The 17,082-nt window shown below is 34.2% G+C and overlaps 1 pseudogene; it reads left to right on the forward strand.

Annotated features, from left to right (window-relative positions):
- Positions 1-17,082, forward strand: part of LOC107844303 — a 90,974-nt pseudogene that overhangs the window by 51,774 nt on the left and 22,118 nt on the right.

Raw genomic sequence — 17,082 nt, forward strand, 5'->3', positions numbered from 1 at the left:
GAACTGGACCACTCTTGTAACATCAGAAATAACAGATGCAAACCTAATATCTTCCAACTGTTGAGTCTGTATGGCTACTAATTGTGCAAGCATATGAATGGACTGCCTGAATTCTACATTAAATACCTTTCTCTCGCAAGGATGAATGAGGTTAGTCCCCATATGGGGAGCTTTAGGTGCCCTAAGTGGGCTGTTATGAGCAGGTGGGACTCCTGGTGTAGCATCAACCTCTGGAGTTTGAGCTCTTTTTCGGGTCCTCATCCTATGAGTGGGACGGACATTATCTGTCTGTGCATTCTAATCGATAGTACGATGGAAAGACATGATTGTTTTTCTGAAACACAAGAGACCATTAATTAGGGGACAATTCAGACTTTAAAGCGCGAACTAAACCACAATGAATAGAAATATTCCTAAACACCTAGTTGTCACGACCCGGCCCGAGGTTCTAGCCGCGACGGGCATCCCCAACCATATAGGCCAGAGATACACCTGCCACTCTGCAACCCATCAGTGATATTGTCTGCTTTAGGCCTAGGCCCGCATGGCTTTAAAACGCGTCACTAGGGAATAAGGATTTCTCACTTATATACCCAGCATCCCTCCTGTGTTTTGCAGATGTGGGACTCCTTCCTAAGTTGGCGTGTCACACTAGTAGTCTCCTCCCTATAAGTATGGTGCGTTACACACCCATAAAAAAGATTCAACACGATGCGATTTTGCAAATATCCTGGGACCATGAACCCTGCTCTGATACCAACTTTTTCATGACCCAAACTAGGACCTAGCCGTGACGTGCATCCTAAAAAATGAGGGGCTAAATTTTCTACACTATATGATCTGGTAATGATGCACAACATTCATACAATAAAAGAAAATGAGAAATTATAATCTAATACAGAAACATGGTCGTACTATGGATTCATTTTATCCATACGGAATGAAATCCAAAATCAACTAAACAACTTCTGGAACAATCTGCAAAATCTCTACTACATGATCTAAAGATAACTGTCAGAAAAGCTGGGACAAGGCGTCCAGCAGACTAAAAAAAGGGAATAACATAATCTGAGATGACAAGCCTTTTAGAACAAAGAAGGCTCAACACTGCATGGATCACTTCTCTATGGAATACTCTACTGATTAACTAGATCCCTAGACTGAGCCTCTGAACTTGGGAGGTAGGGGATCAATACAATTGTACTGGTATGCATAGAAAATCCAAAATAATATTTTATATTCAACATATATGAGAGCAATTTAGAATAGTTCATAAACATATCATATGGTAAGAAATCACATTGGCATTTCTGAAAGACTCTGTAAAATCATCTGAAATTTGTGACACTCTTTGCTTTACTTCTTCTCTTGGTGGTATACCCTACAACTCTGAAATTCTACGGGCTATATGGAATCTTCCATTGACTCAGCGGGGAAGACCCCAACCCTAGTGTGCCGCAAGGGTTGGAGGCTCTAACTCTACTACACCACATGACAATCGCCAGCCTAAAATAATATACCCAGATCAGCAAATCACGATTTTGGGTTAAGAGTAACTTGAACTCAAACCTTCTTCTGGTAACCACCCAACCGCCCTTTAAGCCCAGTTTTAACTCTTTAAAAATATGCATTCTCTAAAATCAAACTCTGAAAAACAGTACTCTATTTTGGCATACATACTTATGGTATCATCATACCATTGACTTGCAAGTTACATCTCTAAGCCAGTATTGGCATATTACACTCTCTATTTCCAAAACATAAATTCGAGATCACTATATCAATAACTCATTTCAAAGAACTCCTTCTCTAAAACACATGTAAACATATATATTCAACTCTCTTTGTCAAACTTTCAATGATGCAAGGTGGCTATGTCAAATCCCTTGATCTAATGCAAATCTTTCTCTTTTAATAAAATATATTTATATTAAGAAACTCCCTCTCATAAATCTATAAATCATGCTCAAAATACTATGGTATTTGAGTAAACAATTTTCAAGCCGTGAATCATGCATTTCAATCAATCACCATAAGATCATAAACATAAGGTTATCACAAGAGGGGGATTTTCATTATTTGTGCTCTCAAACAAATCTTCAATTTTAAGTTTCATACATACACTTATATGTGTAAATCGATTTAAGGGGATAAGGACTAAAGGCCAAAATAACAATATCATTAAACATGTATAAAGCATAATAAAAGGGTGGATCTCAAAACCCCTTTAACAAATCCATTCTTCATGATTTTTAAAATCATAATTGGGTGTTTTCAACAAGCCCATGTAGTTTTAGGATAAACCCTACGTACCTCAATTTAGAAATTTGATGGCTGATTCTTGAAGCCTACGGCTTGGGGATTCCAAATCTCCAATCAGTTTTGAAAATCCACTGTTGAATCTTGAGTTAATTGGGTTTTTAGTTTAAATCCTAGAGAGTGTTTTTGTGAATTTTTGAAGAAAAATATGAATAATGTGGTCACTTGGGAGTATAATCCCGTGTTTAGGCTGATAAAGGGGTGGAAGTTACCTAATATACCCTGAATGAGATAAAATAAAATATTAATGGAAGCCCGATTTTATGGGTCACTGCGACGCGCCACTATCGCAGTGGCTTACTAGAAATTGACGAATGGGATTCTTGGGGTCACAGCGACGCGGGGCCATCACGTTATCCCACTGGTTGAGACTTGGAACTTTAGCGTGATGTGCCACAATTGTGCTAGGATACTGGAATTTGACAATTGTTAAATAGACCCCCTTCGTGATGCACCATGCTTCAAAATGACGGTGTTTTCCGACTAGGACTTAAATTTACCCATAACTTCTTGCCCGGGTATCGAATTTGGCTAAATCTTATATTAACGGAAAGCTCATTAAAATTACCACTTGATAGAGAGTCAAAATTAAGGAAATTCTATATGGTTTAAAATTTACTCACTTATGAAGTCAAAATAAATGAGACAAATGCATCGACGATTTGGCGTGGTGTTACAAAACATTACTAAGACTTCGATATTAATTCTTCAGTAAAACAGAAACATCATGGGTTAACTAGGACACAAACAGGAACATCATGGGTTAACTAGGACATAACCACAAACAAAGAAAATATAGAAGAAAAATAATGCAATATTTTAACGAGGTTCGTCTTGGCCTAATCATCCAAGAAAAAGTGGCGAGAGTTTTCCATTATGAAAGAAAAAGAAGAAGTGTATAATGCTTTAGAATCTAAAACTAAATACCCTATATATAGATCCAAAAATACTCCCAAACCTATAAGAAAAGGTTCTCCCAATCCTTTAAAGACTATATTTTCTTTTCCCAAATTTATTAAGACAAAAGGTATCCTAAACGAATAGGGGTTATAAGTTTCCTAAAGTATACTAGGAAAAATTTAAGACATAGTAGAATGAACATTCAGGTCAATACCCATTTCTTGCTTATTTTCTCCGATCGAGCTCCTCCATATCTGTCTCAAGTCATTAGTGACATGCTGAAATAGTTTGATTACTTGACGATTCGTTTGGCTTTTAGAGCAACTTTTCCAATTTGAAGTCTTTGTCGATACCAAATAGCTGTTGAGCAAAAATTTCAGTAAAATAATTTTGGATGGAAATTTCGACAGTGCCAATAGCTATGTATTTTTTAATTCAGGGTAGGTAGACCCTTGGTTCAGATCCCATAGCACCCGAGCTTATTTCGACACATTAGTCAAAAAATTAAGAATAAAAAATTATGGATGTGGGAACCACAAGTGACCGAAATAACCTCAGATGGAAAATAAAACTTCGTCACTGCATCCAAAATATCGAATTTTGTGGGGTTATATAGTTCGTTTGCAAAAAACAGAGTTCAAATGAGTCCGAGAGGTCAAAAATAAGTTTTAACCTTGTGGGCCCATTTGAACTCGTATAAAAACTCTTTAAGCCAATTTTTGGGGAATTTTTCATTTCTTTGAGAACCCTCGCAGCAATGGGAGATTGTAGACTAAAAAATGAGTCTTGTGGGTTGATTAGGAGCTTGAATAACTTGTATAATCCATTTTTTCTACAAATATAAGGTAAGATTCCTCCAAATTTTGTATTAATTTCTTTATTTCTAGACTAAAAAATCCTATGTCTTAGAGGCTCAATTGTAGCCAGAAATGTGATTGATTTACTAAAATTTTATGAGGGGTTTAGCTCCCTAATGATATTTAGACTATGGGTTGATCTCGGAAACTCATTTTTCGAAAGTGGAACCCACTTGGCGGTTTAGAGTCATTTTGGTCCCATGGCATAGTGGTTCCATAATGGGTGTTTTTGTTCTTGTAGTGATGCTTAGATTATGTTGTTGATATCTTGGTTCGTGGAAGAAGAAGCTTCAAGAAAACGAAAGGCAAAACTTGTTAGTTCATGAGCAATTGGACTTGTGGTAGGTTAAGGTTGCTTGTAGATAGATTGAGCTTGATTATAGTATAGATTTTGATATCTTGTGAGATTGGATGAGGTTCCGAGATAACTAATGGATGATTGGTGATACTTGGGATAAATTGATTATTGTAGGCTATTAAACTTGTAAAATGTGATGTTTGTCCTTTAGCCTAGAACCCCAGGTAGTTCTACTTATAGTCTCATGAATAGTATGAGTTACTCTAGTTGCTCTAATAGTTGTGAATAATGTTGTTGGCTAACCTTAAGAGTATGTTGACCTAGATATGACTAGTTATGGAATAACCTTAGTGTTGGGATGACTTAGGAAGAGGATTTTCCCTTATAGGCCTAGTAATGATTGATAAGCCCTTATGGTGAGAGATAGATAACCTACAAGGTAGAATTTAGTCTTGTAGAAGCGACTTTAGTATTAGGAGTTATAAGTGGGACTTGACCCACCTTAAGCTTGAACAATTTAACTCTCACTACCAGAAATTCACTATTTTCCAACTGAAAAAATTAGTCGTAGTTTTCCGACTACTTGGGTCGGAAATTTTACTTTTTTATTTTTATTTTTTACAAAATATTATTCCGATACCATTTGTGACTAAAACAATCAGAATTTTTGGCGGTAAATTCCAAAAAATGTATATTCCAACTACTGTAGTCGGAAATAAAAATAATTAAATAAACATAGTACTAAATATAAAATCAGACCCTTATAAGAAAATTAAATAATTATTTAAATAAATTATTTAATTTTTATTTTCAACTATTGTAGTTGGGAAGATAAATAATTCAATAAATATATGATTAGACCCTTATACGAAAATTAAATAATTATTTAAATAAATTATTAAATATTATTTTCGATTATTATAGTTGAAAATTTAAATTATTAAATAAATATATTAATAAATATATAATGAGACCTTTATACGAAAATTAAATAATTATTTAAATAAATTAATAAATATGTATTTTCGGCTACTATAGTCAAAAATATAAATAATTAAATAAATATATTATTAGATATATAATCTGACCCTTATACGAAAATTAAATAATTATTTAAATAAATTATTAAATATGTATTTCCGACTACTGTTGTCAGAAAGTTAAGAAATTAAATAAATATATTGTAAAATATATAATCAGACCCTTATACAAAAATTAAATAATTATTTAAATAAATTATTAAATATGTATTTCCAACTACTATAGTCCAAAATATAAACAATTAAATAAATATATTAATAAATATATAATCATACCCTTACACAAAAATTAAATAATTATTTAAATAAATTATTAAATATATTTTCGACTACTGCAATGTCACGACCCGAGCCGGGGCCCTAGCCATGACGGGCATCCCGAACCGTGAAGGTCCGAACGCCCTTCTCAATCTGCCAATCAGACATACTTTCATATAATATGAAGGAAAATAAGGAAATATAAAACAATACGGAATAATGGTCAATATCATAATTCAATCGAACAATTTAAAAAGGAAATTGTGAATATTCAAAAGATGTGACAACCGTCTACGAAATATCTAACATTACAATAATCATCATACGTTTGAGACAAAACTGGGACAAGGCCCCCAGTAGACCATATAGGAAAGAAATAATGAAATATGAAAATTAGTCCTTCTGGAATAGAGAAGGCTCACCAACTACAACTTCTGACAAGTCAATCTAGTGCTTAATGGGACCTAGGATTGTGTCTCAGAATCCTAAAATATAAGGGGTCAATACAGATATACTGGTACGCAGAGCAATTCAAAATAATGGATATATATATATAAGATAGATGAGAGCAAGTCATGAAACATAATGTATGATATAGTTTTAAATACATGGGCATTCTTCGATAACCATAAAACATTTTTGTTAATGCAGTTCTATTCTTTGTATTACTTCTGAGTAAGGTGGTACACCCTAAAACTCTGCTATTCCACGGGCTATATGAAATTCGCCCTTGACTCGGCGGCAAGTCCCCCAACCCAAGTTTGCCCCAAGTGTTGGAGTATCTGCTTATCTGCTATGCCACAGGACCGCCGCCAGTATACAATTTCCTTTTTAGGTATCATAAATCTGTGTCAGTAAATCACGATTTTGAGCAATAAGTCATTTGACTCGTGCCTTCTTCGAGTAACCACCTAACATCTCTTACGCCCATTTTTAATCTGTTCTAAACATGCCTCTTTTTAAAATCAAATTCTGAAAATCTAACCAAAATTTGTATCTTTAGTTTGCTCTAAATATTCTATGGCATTATCTGAATTGGTATCTTCATACCAATACATGCAAGTCGTGTTTTCTGAGTCTTAAAATATCATATCACAGTCTCTTCTTTCAAAATATAAATTAGGGACCACCATACTTCGTACAATTCAAGAAGATTCAGACTTCAAAACTCTTTATCAAGTTATGCAATGATTACTCCTTTCAGCATTTCAACAAACATGTGGTGGTCATGAGATTTGTGATAAAACATGAAATCTTCTTAGTAAACTTCTTTCATTTTTAACACCAAGTAAAACACCCTCTCTTTGATTCAAATTCATAATCAATTCATAAGCAAAATCAAGGCATTTATATTATGATCCCAACAATACATTTCGAATAAATCAAATCTTACGAAAACAAGATGCTTGTAAACAAGAGAGGGATTTCGAATAGTTCATGCTCTTAATACATCATTTAAACTCTTCAAACACATTTATATATATACTTATACATGGTTATAAATTAATTTTTTGGAAAAGGCCTCAAGACCTAAACTTTATCATCAATACGGTTTCATAATACATAAATGTAATTGTAAATACAAAATCCCTTTGTATGTTCATGATTTCTAAACATTTATTCATCATTAAAACAATTTCACCATGCCCATTTAGTTTTAGGAAAACCCCACGTACCTTTGATTTCGTAGGAATCACGAAGAAATTTCAAAAAGATTGGACTTTTAAGCTTGAGTGCCGAAACCCTAGTTGTTTTTCTCCTATGGTGTTCTTGATTTGAAGAATAAGGTCCTATTCTTGAAACTTTCTTGATAATCTTGAACTTGAAGGCTTAATTTCCAGATTACTTAGAGAAGAAGAGTTAAATTTTGTTCTTGGGGAAAGGGGAAGGCTTTTACGTGAGTAGATTTGAAGAAGATGGGCAAATAATGCCCTTAGGGTGTTATAATTCATGCTTTCGACATTTGGGGTTGAGGGGAAAGGAAGAAAGTGACCTTTGACCCTTATGAAGCTAAAACTATGGGGGAATAGACCCTGCATCGCAACCTCTAGTTGGGTCAAGCATCCCTCATGATGCAGCCCCTGTTTGGGTCAAGCATCCCTCGCTTCGTGGGGCTACCACAACCCCTTACTACCTCACATGTAAAAATGGCATAACTTTTCACTAGTGTAAACCCTGTACTTTTGGGCTAAAATTTAGACTATCGTTCCTATACGTATAGACCCGAACTAAATTATTCCTTGCTAATGTATGTGTGGTGATCACTCCTATAGTTTTTTGAAACCTTTGAGTATGAATTGAGGTCACAAGAATCCCCTAACTCTAAGACGAGTTGAAAAAAATTCTATCGATTTTATTTTAGTGGACACTTCAACTGGGGTCAAATTTCATCGACCATATTTCTGTATATAATAAAATAGGAGGGCTTCTATATATCAAATGAAAGCTCTTTGAGTCTTATTTTCAATGCAACTAATTTCATCCAAATCCAAAATTGGAGTAAAAAATTATGCTGAATTTACTTCAGCCATATCAGCCTGTCAACTGAGTGACTGTTACGACTTTCTTTGTTTCCTTAGTGGCATTTTAGTCCTTTTCTCCACCCTTATTCTTCCATAAATACGTGATTAAGCCCCCAATTAACCAAAATATGGTCATTTTCTCTAACTCCCTCGAGAACTAAACACTTAGGTCTGAACCTAACAATCAATACCCCTCAAGATTCAACTGTGGGTTTTAGAAATTGATTGAAGATTCGAAATCCCCAGACCGTAGGCTTCAAGGTACGTGGGGTTTATACTAAAAACAACATGGCCTTTTAAACACTATATCATGATTTAAATATTATCAAGCATGAATTTTAAAGGGGTTTTTGAAATCTATATTTTAATTATGCGTTTTAAATATTTTTATTATATTGTTGATTTGGCCTTTAGGTATTTCCCCCTTGAATTGATTTACAAGTATATGTACATATATGAAAGCTGAGATTGAAGATTGTTTGAGAGTACATATTATGAAACCCCTCTCGTATGATGAATTAAAGATTATCATTTTGTCGGAAAAGAGTTGAAATGCATGCCTTGTGATTTAAAAGTAGTTTTATCAATGTCATAGCAATTGAAACATGATTTAGAAATAGTGAGAAGGTGTTTCTTGATGTTCTTGTGTTAAAGAGAAAAAAATGCATGTAATTGAGAACTTTGACATGACCACCTTGAATTCTTGAAATATTGACAAAGAGAGTTTCCTTGCATATGTTTACATGAGTTTTAAAGAATGAGTTTCTTCAAAAGAATTGTTGATACGGTGGTCCTAAATTCAATGTTTTGAGAACAGAGATATAATTTGCTAAATGGCTCAAAGAATGTGACTTGCAAGTCAATGGTATGATAATACCATATAAATGTACGCCATGATAGAGTTAAAGTTTGATTTAATAGAATCTATGTTTTAAAGAGTTAAAAACTAGGTTGTTGTGAGTTAGGTGGATACCCACAGAAAGCCCGAGTCAAATGACTCTATGCTACAAACTATGATTTGTCGACACAGGAAATTGAGTCGTGCTATGTGATCTTGTGTACCTAGTACTTTGTCATCCCAAATCGGGACTTATGGTTTGGAGCCCTGCTTTGTGATCTTATGTCCAACCCCGATATAATGACATGATTAGGGTTGTGGCACCCTGCTGTGTGATCTTGTGTGCTCTTCCCTCACTAGTACTCCTATTTTGGCGGTAACCAAGTTTAGGTAGTTGGTGAAATCTGTGAAATTATAGGGTATACCACCTAGCATAGAAGTAAAACAAAGAGTGTTACAGAGTTCAGAATTTTAAAGAGTCTTTTAAAATGCTCATGTGATTTTTACCATATGACATATTTATAAATTGTTTAAATTGCTCTCATATATGTTGAATATAAATTATTATTTTGGATTTGCTCTGCGTATACATCTATATTGACCCCCTACCTCCCAGGTTCGGAGGCTCAATCTAGGGGTCTGACTAAGCAGTAGAGTATCTAGAGAGAAGTGATCAATGTAGTGGTGAGCCTTTTTTGTTCCAGAAATCCTATTATATCATTTTATTATTAAACTGAATTTAGAGTATGACCATATTTTCGTATCAGATTGTATTTCCGCATCTTCTCATATTATATGAATATTGTGCATGACTACCAGATAGAGTAGGATATCTGGGCCTTTATGGTTCAGGATGTACGTCACGGCCAGGCCATAGTTTGAGCTGTGACAAACTTGGTATCAGAGCATAGTTCATGGTCCCAGGGTGTTTGCGAAATCGCGTCAAGTAGCGTTTTTATTATGGGTATGTATTATGCCACACTTATAAGTAGGAGGATATAAGGAGTTTAGGAATTTTTCTCTTTCTTCATGTTCTAGTTCAAGCTATAGAGTTAGAAAATTCCTCTTTCATATTATAATTCGTTTTATAGTGTTGCTTATACGAAAACAAAGTTATCGTAATTCTTTCCTTACTCTGATGTTCTCAGATATGTCTTATTATTGAGGTGATTCAAGTGTAGAAATCTAGTATCTAAATGGTATGGTCCTTTTTGATTGAGCCATAAAAGATTATAAAATTTATGTAAGGACTTGAGAGAAGTCCATTAGTTTTTCAAGTTGTATTGATTTGAGTGTATGCCTTTATTCTGATGAAATCATGCTTATCATCCCAAGGTACACAGTCTATTCAGCCCCTTTTCAAAATTCATATTATAGATGTCATGTATATAGGTAATGATGTATAGCAAAATGTTGAAACTATATTTCCACCAGAGTAGTAGTATTTGTTAAAGTGTCATGACCTATTGGTAGTGAGATTGGCCAGGAAGTTGGTGATACAAAGTCACAATGTTAGAAGTCAGAGTGAGGGTGACTTTTGTGTAAATAAATATTTTTAGTTGTTTAACTATTGATTGAGGGATGGATCGCCATTTTATAGTGATACACTAATGTGGTAGCAATAATTGCTTATTTGGGAGAAATGGTCTTACAGAACAAATCTGATAGGTGTGAGTCAAGGTTTATTCAAGAGATTGTAAAGGTGGTTGCAAGAAACCTAAATTGTGTAGTTTTAAGTATTGCTCTCTACCCCGTTGGAATAGATTCTTGAGTAGATATTATGGCTATATATGGTATGGGGGAATAGGTAAATCTACCCTTGTCAAGACTGTTTACAATCTTAACTTCGACAAATTTAATGGCAGCAGCTTTCTTGCTGATGTGAATAAAACTTCAGAAAGACATAATGCTTTGATAAGTCTTCAAAATGAAATCGAGGAAATGTTAGATCCCCTAAGAAGGATCAAGAGTGGAGGTGATCTAGATAGCTTCAAGATTGATCAAATTGAGAAACTTGAAATAGATCTAAGATTCTTGAGAACTTTTATAAAGTACAATCATTTTCTTTGGCCTAATTCCATAGTAAAAATCACAAAGAAGGCCATAAGTATTGTGAAAATTCTTTGTGGGGATTTTGTTGGAATTCCAAATGAATGTAAAACTAACCTTGATCTGAAAAGGCTAGAATCATAAATGTTGGAAATCATTGATGGTAATACTAGTTTAAGTTACAATTCTGAGTTGAATGGTTCTGATCTGTCAGAATATATGGATTGCCTCTGAGAGAATCTAAATAATGTACTAGAGCGCCATAGGAAAGCAAATAGGTCTTACCTTGAATGAAATCAATTTACAAAGCAACTTGAAATTGTTCAAAAGAAAATGAAATTTTTTAGATACTTGTATGCCACAGAGATAAATGGTTAGGTCAACCATGAGAAGTTGGAATGTCTTGAGACTTGACTTCAGTTCATGGCTAACAATGTGGGGCAATTTTTTCTTGCTGTTTTAGTTGGCGCTGCTGAGTCTGAAGATGATATCTTCAATAAACCTCCCTATCTATTATGTTTGATTGTGTTAGTGGAACTGGAAATGAAGAATATTTTTCTTAGTGAACTACAGGCTTCAAAGTTTACTCAATCAAAAATTTTCAAGGACAAGAAATTACCAAAAGGAATTTTCACATCATCTCCACAGTTTGCTAATGTATCTCAAAAACAAAAAGATCGAGAACATTCCTAATAATATCATTGCTGAAAATATTGATGTGGCAATAGATTTCTTGTTGGTTTTCCTTGATGCCGATGTATGGATTAGTGTTAATAATGGTAACTGGTTGAATAAGGCTATGGACAAAGCTTGTAGCTATAGAAGGTGATGTTCTATATGTAATTCAAAAGCTTCTTCCTTGATCTATAGACGAAGATGAAACCAGTGGCACTAGAGATATTTACTCTTTGCGGGTACTAGAGGAAGATAAAGATTTAAAGGCACCAGTGAAGTCATACTACAAGCCCTTAAAATTCACCCCATCTCAGTTCCACCAAACTTTTAGTGGATTGAGATTTCTAGATTCTCTTTTGAATAAATTGAATAAGGTGTTGAAATCTAAATCAGATTTAGATTTCCTGATGAAACCTCTCTTTGATAATTTGGAGATATAGTTATGATCTCTAACATCCATTTTAGAGGAGGAGCTGTCATCTTTATCATCCATTTTCATAGATGTCACAAAGGTGCAACATGAACATGAAATTCTTAAAGATTTTCGGAGGCGTACTATCAATTTGGCCTATGAAGCTGAAGTTGTCATTGATTCTATTCTTCTATTCTTGCTCAGTATAATGTGTTTTGGCACATTTTTGCTAACTTCCTACAATCTTAAAAGAGATCGAGCAAATTAATGCTGAGGTGACTGTTATGTGGTTTGCAGACGTCGCTCTTAATCCTCACTATGTAGTAGAGCCATCTAAAAATCTACCAAGTCAACATAGCAATCTCGTAAATGATGATGGTGAGATAGTGGGTTTAGATATAGCAACAGAAAAACTAATTTGGCATCTGACTTAGTGATAAGTGAGCTAGATATTATCCCTATTGTCGGGATGGGGGAACAAGGGAAAATGACTATTGCTAGAAAGGTGTAGGATAATAAGAGCATTCTTTCTCACTTCAATGTTCGAGCATGATGCATCATTTCTCAAAGATATAACTGGCGAGATCTATTACAAAAGATTTTTAGTCAAGTTGCTGGCTCAATGGATAAGGGAGAAAAAGATGACATCCTTGCTGACAAGTTGAGGAAAAACTTAATCGGAAAGAGATATCTTATTGTGTTGGATGATGTGTGGTATGGTATAGAATGGGACAACTTAAGACTTTGTTTCCCTGATGGTGGAAAACACTGTGCTGAAAATGGACTTTTTTTTCAGTTACAAGATGAAAATGCTTCTGCCATAGGGCTGGTACGAGCAAGGCATCTTTAGTACATTTCTTTTTGGAAACAAGATACCTAGCTGGTTCACAAAGTTAGCTGTCAGGTCAATCTTGAAGGACAATTTGTTTGGGGATTATTATGTGCAGACTGCAGGTTCAAAGGGCGGGGTAGAAGAAGATGAGAATGACGATGATAGCATCATTGATTATGATCATGATGATGAAGACGAAGAGGCTACACTGGTAGAGATAGAGGAGCTATTTGAAGATCTTGAAGAAAGAACTGAAACAATTCTGCAGCAGTGTGTTAATATTGATGAGCTAAAACAATTTGTTATATTTGAAGGTGAAAAAAAATTGATGTGACTTTTGAACTAAGGTTATTGGTGAAAGGGAAAAGTAGGAGATGAACTATTGTTGTGTGGAATAGCTAAGAAGGAGAAATATGGCAAAAATATTTGTGAAAATAATTTAAAATTTTTGGTCTTAGAAGGCAGATCCATGTAGTGGGTGTAGTAATGATTAGGCTTCAATGTTGTGATTGTTGAAAATGCAAATCAATGTGTTGTATGGTTAGTACTCCTTGATTTAAAACTTGAGTGTGTTTGACATTAGTGATAAGGTGAAGTAAATTTTCTTAAGTAGACGTAGAATATGGAGTCCAATAGCTTAAGCTAGCACCTCTTTTCTCTGAGTTAGGCTTCAACATAAGAGTATTATATAGTGGGACTCAAGCTCATGTGCTTAGTTGTGTGCTGGGAGAATTGTAAGTTGGAAATGATGAATCATGAAATTTGTTGTTTGCAGTGTAGACGAGTAGTGTCTCTAATGTTTAAGTCTTTTCGTTGTATCTTTAATATTTCAATTCTTAATCTCATCTCATGTCGTGTACCAATCTTAATCAGGCCAAAGATTCTTATAAAAAAATTCATGTATTACAATGTTTTGATCATGTGGTATAAAACACATGCCAAGATCATGTCAAAATAAAGTTTCATTATCGCATGTTTCGTGGTTACACGTTCCCTAGGGGTTATCATGAATCTCGTTAACTGCCTTCGCATATTTTGTTGAGGAAAAATGTTAAATGTGATTTTACACTCTTCATTCTTCACTTTTAGATCTTCAAAAGTCCCTACCCATCATTCGGGGATGAATGATCCCAAGGAGGGATAATGTAACACCCCATACTTTTGGGCAAAAATTTAGACCATCGTTCCTATACGTATAGACCTGAATTAAATTATTTCTTGTTAATTTATGTGTGGTGATCACTCCTATAGTGTGGGAAAACCTTTTGTTATAAATTGAGGTCACAAGAATCCCCTAACTCTAAGATAAGTTGAAAACAATTCTATCGATTTTGTTTTAGTGGAAACTTCAACTGGTGTCAAATTTCATTAACCATAACATTATTTATATAGGGAACTAGGAGGGATGCTCAATATGAAATGAAATATCTTTGAGTCTTGTTTCCAATACAACTAATTTCATACAAATCCAACATCGCAGTAAAAAGTTATACCCAATTTACTTCAGCATATCAGCCTGTCAACTGAGGGATTGTTGCGATTTTTATTGTTTTCTTAGTGGTATTTTAGTCCTTCCCCCATCCTTATGCAGCCATAAACACGTGATTAAGCCACTAATTGACAAAAATATGATCATTTTCTCCAACTCCCTCAAGAACTAAACACTTAGGTCTCAACCTAAGAATTAAGATCCCTCAAGATTCAACCGTGGGTTTTAGAAATTGAATGAAGATTCAGAATCCCTAAACTGTAGGCTTCAAGAAGCATCTATCAAATTCATAATTTGAGGTACGTGGGGTTTATCCTAAAATCTACATGGTCTTGTAAACAATAGATCATGATTTATAGATTATCAAGCATGAATTTTAAAGGGGTTATTGGAATCTATGTTTTAATTATGCATTATAAATGTTGTTAAGATATTGTGGATTTGGCCTTTAGGTCTTTCCACCTTGAATTGATTTACAAGTATATGTATATGTATGAAAACTGAGATTGAATAGTTTTTGGGAGCACATATTATGAAACCCCTCTCGTATGTTGAATTAAAGATTATGCTTTTGTCGAAAAAAGAGTTGAAATGCTTGCCTTGTGATTTGAAAGTAGTTTTCTCAATGTTATAGCAATTGAAACATGATTTAGAAATAATGAGAGGGTGTTTCTTGATGTTGCCATGATATTTTTGTGTTAAAGAGAAAGAAATGCACGTAATTGAGAACTTTGACATAACCACCTTGAATTCTTAAAATATTGACAAAGAGAGTTTCCTTGCATATGTTTACATGAGTTTTAAAGAATGAGTTTCTTGAAAAGAATTGTTGATATGGTGGTCCCAATTTCCATGTTTTGAGAACAGAGATATAATTTGCTAAAAGGATCAGAGAATGTGACTTGCAAGTCAATGGTATGATGATACCTTATAAATGTATGTCAAGACAAAGTTAGAGTTTAATTTCAGAGAATCTATGTTTTAAAGAGTTAAAAACTGGGTTGATGTGAGTTAGGTGGTTACCCGAAGAAAGACCGAGTTAAATGACTCTATGCTGGAAATCATGATTTGCCGACACCGGAACTTGGTACCCTGCTATGTTATCTTGTGTACCTAGTACTTTGTCATCCTAAATTGGGACTTATGGTTTGGAGCCCTACTTTATGATTTTGAGCTCAACCACGATATAATGACTTGATTGGGGTTGTGGCACCCTGTTGTGTGATCTTGTGTTCTCTTTCCTCGCTATTACTCCTATCTTGGTGGCAACCGAGATAAGGTAGTCAGTGAAAGCTGTGAAATTATAGGGTATACCACCTAGCACAGTAGTAAAACAAAGAGTGTTATAGAGTTCAGATGATTTTACAAAGTCTTTTAAAAATGCCCATGTGATTTTTATCATATGAAATATTTATGAACTATTTTAAATTTCTCTCATATATGTTGAGTATAAATTATTATTTTGGATTTGCTCTGCATACCAGTATATCTACATTAACCCCCTACCTCATAGGTTCGGAGACTCAATCTAGGGATCCGGCTAAGCAGTAGACTATCCAGATAGAAGTGATCAGTGTAGTGGTGAGCCTTCTATGTTCTAGAAGGCCTATTATATCATATTATGTTATTCCTTTTGTTTTAGTCTACTAGGGGCCTTGTCCCAGTTTTCAGACAGTTGTCATTTATCATGTAGTAGAGATTTTATAGATTGTTCTAGATGTTGTTTAGTTGATTTAAGATTTCATTCCTTATTGTTAAACTGAATTCAGAGTATGAATGTGTTTCCATATCATATTTTATTTCTTCCTCTTCTCTTATTATATGAATGTTGTGCATGACTACCAGATAGAATAGAATGTCCGGGCCGCTAGGCCCTAGTTCAGGTCGTGACAACTCGGTTATCAAATTTAGGCAAAATTGGTTTCATTGAAAAGCTAATTCGAATATCTACAATTTGGTGGATGTTAATCTTCCAAATTATATATATACAAAAAATTTCACTCGTTCAAAGATGACCCTTGTAGAATCAAATTCCAAACTTTGGGCGAATCAAAGGATCTTAGCTCAACTTGGCTCTAAATGATTTCTAGGAACATTTTTAACCTCATGAGAACTTCACACCCTAGGATAACTACCATGACACATGTATTCAAAATAAATCGTGGGGTTAGAGTTTACTAACGTAGGAACGATGGTTCGAATTATAGCTCAAAAATACGGGGTGTTAGACGTAATCAGAAATAATAATAACTATGTAAATATATGACAAAATATATATTTATACCCTTATCCAAAAAATTAATAATAAATTATATATATATTATTAATTACATTTCTGACCACTGTAGTCAGAAATTCTAATAATTAAATAAATATATTACTAAATATATTAAATTACTACCCGACTGAAGTAGCCGGAAAGTTATATTTAATTATTAAATACATTTATATAAAATACAAGCTAAACATATTAGCTTTCCCAATTCTCTCTCTCAAAGCTAGGGCTCACGTTCTCACTCAAAAATTGGGCAATTGATGACGACGACGGTAAATGACGACGGTATTGAAGGTCAATTTAATTAAACTTGACCTT

The sequence above is a fragment of the Capsicum annuum genome, chromosome 9 (assembly GCF_002878395.1).
Source record: "Capsicum annuum cultivar UCD-10X-F1 chromosome 9, UCD10Xv1.1, whole genome shotgun sequence".
Taxonomy (NCBI): Eukaryota; Viridiplantae; Streptophyta; class Magnoliopsida; order Solanales; family Solanaceae; genus Capsicum; species Capsicum annuum.